The following is a 6,633-nucleotide window of genomic DNA, read 5'->3' on the forward strand; positions in this document are numbered from 1 at the left end:
CATGGAAAATGATATGTTAGATTTTTTTAATGACATATACAAATTAGAATCATATAATATTCCCATAGAAAGAGCAAGTCAAGATATTGGCAAAGTAAACAGTCATGGTATTAAACTATTAAATATATGTAAGTCACACAATTTATATATAATAAATGGCAGATTAGGACATGATAAAAACAGAGGAAAATTGACTTGTAAAGATAGCAGTGTTGTTGATTATGCCATTGGCAACCATCATTTATTAAAAATAGCTAAACATTTTGATGTATGTGAGTTTGACCCACTTGTTTCAGATGTACATTGTGCTTTAATACTTAGCTTAAATGTTGATAAACATGCTAACGATAACGATACTTCTAATTGTATGACATATTCAGCTAACAAAAAGCCAAGTAAATGGAAACCTGAAAAATCAACAGAATTTAAAAATAAAATTAACCAGGACTCACTCGAAATCATATCCACAATGCTTGATAATCAGTCTGTTGACATTCAAACACGTGTCGATACTGCAACACAGGCTATGAAAAATCTATTTTTAGATGCGGCCGAATCGACTCTAGGTCATGCACGATCTTGCACGATCAAGCGACGTGTAAAACTCAAAGGTAACCAATCGCTGTTCGGTAAGACACACAGTTGTCGAATTCTACGCGGAAAATATCATGAGGCCAAAAATACGTATAACTCAAGAATAACTTTAGAAAATAAACAAAGATTAATTAATGCAAGTAAAACGTATAAAAAGTCCTTGCTGAAAGAACATTCCGTCCAAAGATTTAATATTGAAAAACAAATGCGAAATTGAGGACAAACGACCCAAAAGCTTTTTACAAACTACTTAAACGACCTAACGAAGATAATAACTTACCACCGTTAGATGATTTCTATCATTTTTTCCAAACTCTAAACAAAGGCGAATCGGACGATAACGAAACAAAAATAAACTTTAATAACATAGACTCAGATAGTGAAAATGTTTTAAACAGTAGAATTGAAGAAAATGAAATATTAAATGCTATAAAACAACTGAAAAACGGTAAGGCACCTGGAATCGACAATATCATTAATGAATACATTAAAACAACTGCCGGCATAGTACTACCAATCTATATTAAACTGTTTAACATAATCTTCGACAATAGTGTTTTTCCCAATGAATGGTTGACTGGAGAAATTAAAGCCATTTTTAAAAATAAAGGAAATCGTTCGTTACCAGAAAATTATAGACCAATAACATTGCTCTGTTGCATCTCTAAACTGTTCACCACAATTTTAAATAACCGATTAAATGCTTTTATTGAAGAAAATAATATACTGAATGAATCTCAGACTGCTTTCCGAAAAGGCTACTCTACTACCGACTATCTATTTAATATACATTCTCTGATAGAAATTTTAAAGACAAGAAAAAGGAAATTATTTTGTGCTTTTGTAGATTTCCAAAAAGCTTTTGATCTTATTTCTAGAACTTGCCTATGGCAGAAACTGTTAGAAAATAATATTAATGGAAAATTCTTTAAAATAATTTATCAAATGTATGAAGGAATAAAGTCATGTATTTGTACAAAAACCGAAACCTCTGAGCTATTTCCATACAACATCGGTGTCCGACAAGGAGAAAATTTGTCGCCTGTCCTGTTTTCCCTTTATTTAAATGATCTAGATAATTACTTAAAAAGCCAAAATTGTACTGGGGTATCCCTGGATAGAGATGAAACGTTCGATAAAACAGCTCTTTACTTTTTATGTTTATTATATGCTGACGATACTGCGCTTCTCGCATCAAACGCCTCTGACTTACAACAATCCCTAAATGTCTTTTCACAATATTGCAATAAATGGAAACTCAAAGTAAATGCAAGTAAAACTAAAATAATCATTTTCAATGGCACCAGTAATGATTACAAGAAAGTTTTTACACTTGGACATGATGTGCTTGAAAACGTAAAAGAATATAAATACTTAGGTCTTACTTTTACCAAACTAAATAAATTTAATACAAGCAAATAACTACTAACTCAAAAGGCAACAAAAGCAATGTACTTTGTTCTGTCTAAATCTAAAGACAATAACTTTTCAATAGAATGCAAATTAAAACTATTTGATTCCATTGTACTCCCGATTCTCTTATACGGGTGCGAAATATGGGGTTATGAAAACATCGATATCATTGAAACTATTCATATAAAATTCCTAAGACACATCTTACCAGTTAAAAAAGGCACCCCGCTATTCATGTTATATGGAGAACTAGGAAGAAGACCCCTTAAACTAATTATTCAACAAAGAATTATAAGTTTTTGGGCACGTATCGTATCTGGTAAACAAACAAAATCATCGTTTTTACTGCATGAATTAATGTTACACGACTCTTCTGTTAATGGATATAGTTATAAATGGATAAAAATGGTCGAAGATATATTTAACCAGCTAGGCATGACAAATGTTTGGATGTCACGGAACTTTTCATCCGTAAAAATACTTCTTAATCAAGTAAAATTAAGACAAAACGACCAGTATTTACAACAATGGAATACAAACATAACTTTATCATCAAAAGGTAAAACGTACACTATATTTAAGGAAAACCTTAGATTAGAAAAATATCTTATTATATTACCACAAACATGTTGGACTATATTATTCAAATTTAGAACATCTAATCACTACTTACCAATCGAAACAGGACGCTGGAACAACACCCCAGTGGAAGATCGAACGTGCACATTATGTAACAATAATGATATTGGAGACGAATTTCACTATTTATTCACATGTACTTATTTCACTAACTCCCGTAAAAATTTGCTTAAGCCATATTATTATAATAAACCAAGTACGCTGAAATTTAAACAACTAATGACGAATAGCAAAATAAGTGTTCTCAAGAAATTATGTAAATTAATAACAGAAATTATTAATAAATGCAGTAAACCCTAAAATATATGTATATGAATTATGTACAATGTCTTATTACTACCCAAGTATACATGTATATATGTGTGCGCATGTCTGATTAGCACATTTGGTAGGAATTACAATAATGCGACATTACATTACTTTATTCTAATTGTATTATATTATTCCTTATTATTCTATTGCATTTGTATCATACTATTGTCTCTATTACTTTATTGCATTTGTATTAATACTATTGTACTATTGTCTCCTGTAAACCCTATCTTGTCACTACAGTTTATATATCATGTTCCTCGTATGCCGTTGTGTAACGGCCTGAGCGTAATAAAAGTTCTGATAAATAATATATGTACTTGTTGCCGGCTTACTGGGATGGATATTATTACAGAACATTGCGATGCATCCGCAAAAATCAGGTATGTTTTGTTTCTTCAGTTCGAAGACTTAATTCCTGACGTGACGCATTAGGTATTACGTAACCACCAGCTCGCCAGAGAGCGTATTCACTGGGATGGTACAAAATGGCTGCACCCATTATATATAATAGCCGTCACATTTAAGCGTTTTATTAATTAACTATATGATTATACTTGTTGATATTAAACAATAATGTGCGTTATGTATCGTTGAATATGCATACCAGGCCAAATGCCTTAATTGTCCCTTCCTTTAAGGGTTAATGTTTTGTGTTTTCAAAATAAATATCCTATTTTTAACTAATTTGATGGTTGTTCTCAAAGATGGAAGGAATGGGTCAAGAAAAAGAAACACCATGAACACATTTGTTGATTTCTTATGTATTAATATGCATATCATGTTGCATTAAAATTCTGAATCATGATAATCTGTTGACTATTTATGAATAAGGAACTGAAACTGATTTGTTTGTGCTTATTCTGTTTATTTAAACAAGTACAATAATTTTAGTTTTCATCGCAGAATGATATGATTTCTCCATGGACACAAACATGTGAACTGAATGTAAAAGTGTAACAACCACGTGGCATAGGGTTATCACATTTATCATGATATCATAATATACATGTTATGTACCTGTAAATTCTCTATTTTAAAAAATAATAATAAAGGCATAACAGAAAATGTCAACATCTATTTTTTTTCTACCCAAATATATCTTACTACAATTTTATAAATATATATTTTTACAAGCAGGATTAACTTTGATTATTGGTGTACTGTAGTTAACACGTCATTTATTATACTACTAACCTGAATCATAGCAACCTATAAAAAAAAACCCACCAATAAAAATAAACAAACAATCAAACAAAACCAACCTAATGTAAATTTAATTTTAAAATATACATGCTTTACACTTGGTAAATTCGAATTACTGAGTTGAAATTAAATTGGTGTGGGTTTGTTTCAGATGCCTGTCAACCGATTACATGTACTAAAAATCTGACTCTATCAAGGTCAATGTCCTTGGCTTTAAATCACGTGGCAGTATCGTGAAACAGAAAGTAGAAATATCTGAGTACGTCGCTATGCTATTAATGAAAACAAAACCTGCTTTACTCAATTTTGTGTTTTGTTGGCGTACGCGTTTAATGTGATATCAACATGTATAAACATCATACACATCATATAATTATTGGACAACGCACCTACCGTATTATGTTTTCTGTACGTGATTAAAACGACGACAGTGTAAAATATAATTTGCGATGTTACCTGCATTGTACGAAATTAAACACAACAAAACTTATAATAAAAATTATATAAAACTTAATAATAAGTGAACTCCTAGCTGATTGTCTCAGTGTAAAGATAACCAACCAATCGTGTTTCAATTTATAAAAAGTATTTTAGGAAGTTCATTGTGAACAGAATGGAAAGGTTGGTGGCATTGTGGATTGGATTCAATAAATAATTAAAATGTAAGAGTTAAAAAAATAAATAAAATAGAAGCGTGATTTGTTCAATTTAGGGGCGCGTTATTTCACGCCCGTTAGATTGAGTTGACGGGGGTTCACGGCGTGATAGCACTCGCATTTTAATGGTGGCATTATGATTAAAAACAGTCTGATCATCCAGTTTTCAGAGGTACAAATTGCACTTTATAAAGCATTTGGAACTAAATTATTTGTCCTGTGTTCAGTTTAGAGAAGTTAGAGAGGTAAACTTTATAGTGTTAAAAGATGCATAAATCAAGATACCTTGGAAAATGTCCAGTTTTGAGAGAATTCCAGTTTACATAGTAGCGCTCAATTTTTATGGTCATCCGGTCGTCTGTGACGACCTAATATTCAGTCGGGCAACTTAATTCTATGATACTAGCTTTTTACACCAAAAGGCGAGTTGTGTCGCATAATAATGTGCAGTTTCCTCAGGTCAGGTCAGGTCAGGTCAGGTCAGGTCAGGTCAGGTCAGGTCAGGTCATAGGGCTTTACGTGCACATTCAGAGCAAGCTGTTGTAGCGCATGCCTGTCCTGGACAACAGCCGGCCTTGGCCGGATCCTCCGTCCAGGACAGGAAAGGTGGGTGTGGGAAGGAGGAGGGACCGCCTGCACTGGCAGGTGCAAGGGAGCACCAGCAGCCTGACCATGGTCAGTAACAGGTGTGTGTGTGTGTGTGTGTGGGGGGGTAATGGTACTATGGAATTTTGAAGGAGCAAAGAACAATGCCAAAGAGAAAAGGTGCGCAATTTTGATTAAGGAAATTTGGCGCTATTTTGAATGGTCAGTCAAAAAAGAAAGACCAAGAGCTAACATAGGTTTTGATTTTAGTGAGTCGAGAGTAGCTCGTTAATATTATACCTATTTGCATGCTGGGGTGTCTCCCTAGGTTGCCCATAGGGCCTTTAAAAAGGGCCTGACCACTTCTGGTCGCAGTTTCCTTGCCCACAATTGCTTTTAAACTGTCGTTACCTAGTAAAGTGTCAGTCAATCAGTCGAAATCACGTGGGTTTGTTTGCCACTCGGAACTCCTCGGCCGATTCTGTGAGACATTGGGAAAAATCGTAATCGGCTGAAGTATTCCAGTAGTAAAGGTTCCAGTGCATTCGATTGGAACATAGAGTGCATTCGATTGGAAAATAGCTAATGTGTTGCCAAATCACAAAAGTCTTAAGCAATTAGGCCCTATGTGTACATGTGTATAACTACAAACATTTAAAAATATTATTAAAAAGTAATGTATTTTATTGTCAGACAGCATATATTACATTGACAACATATTAATTCCAAACCTGTTGGTTGCTATTTTATTGCAATATAAATATAACTCTATTTTTAAAACACGGATGAAATCAGGGCAACCAAAGTTTTGGAGGGGCATGCGCGACCTCAATGTGAACCCATACTTGTCCTCCGGGCAAGCGACCAAAATCCTTAAAATTGAACACTGCAGAGGGTCCAGTTTTGAGGGGTTTCACTATATACATGTCTGTATAATAATAATAATAATAATAATAATAATAATAATAATAATAATAATAATAATTTACAACATAAGTTCTTCTTCCTTAAAGGCACTCAGTCACGGATTTACTCGGCCTTATTTCTCTAAATATGGATTATAAATGGAAATTACATTCATTTGAAATACCAAACCTCGCTATTGTATCATACAAAAGATTTTAATTGAACCATGATCGAGGGAATTGCATGATATGCTTCATTTTTAAAATTTGGAACTCTTCTTGTGAAAAGTCATAAATCATACGACAAAACAGACTCGTAATGA

This window comes from Gigantopelta aegis, unplaced genomic scaffold (genome assembly GCF_016097555.1).
Source record: "Gigantopelta aegis isolate Gae_Host unplaced genomic scaffold, Gae_host_genome ctg1424_pilon_pilon:::debris, whole genome shotgun sequence".
Lineage (NCBI taxonomy): Eukaryota > Metazoa > Mollusca > Gastropoda > Neomphalida > Peltospiridae > Gigantopelta > Gigantopelta aegis.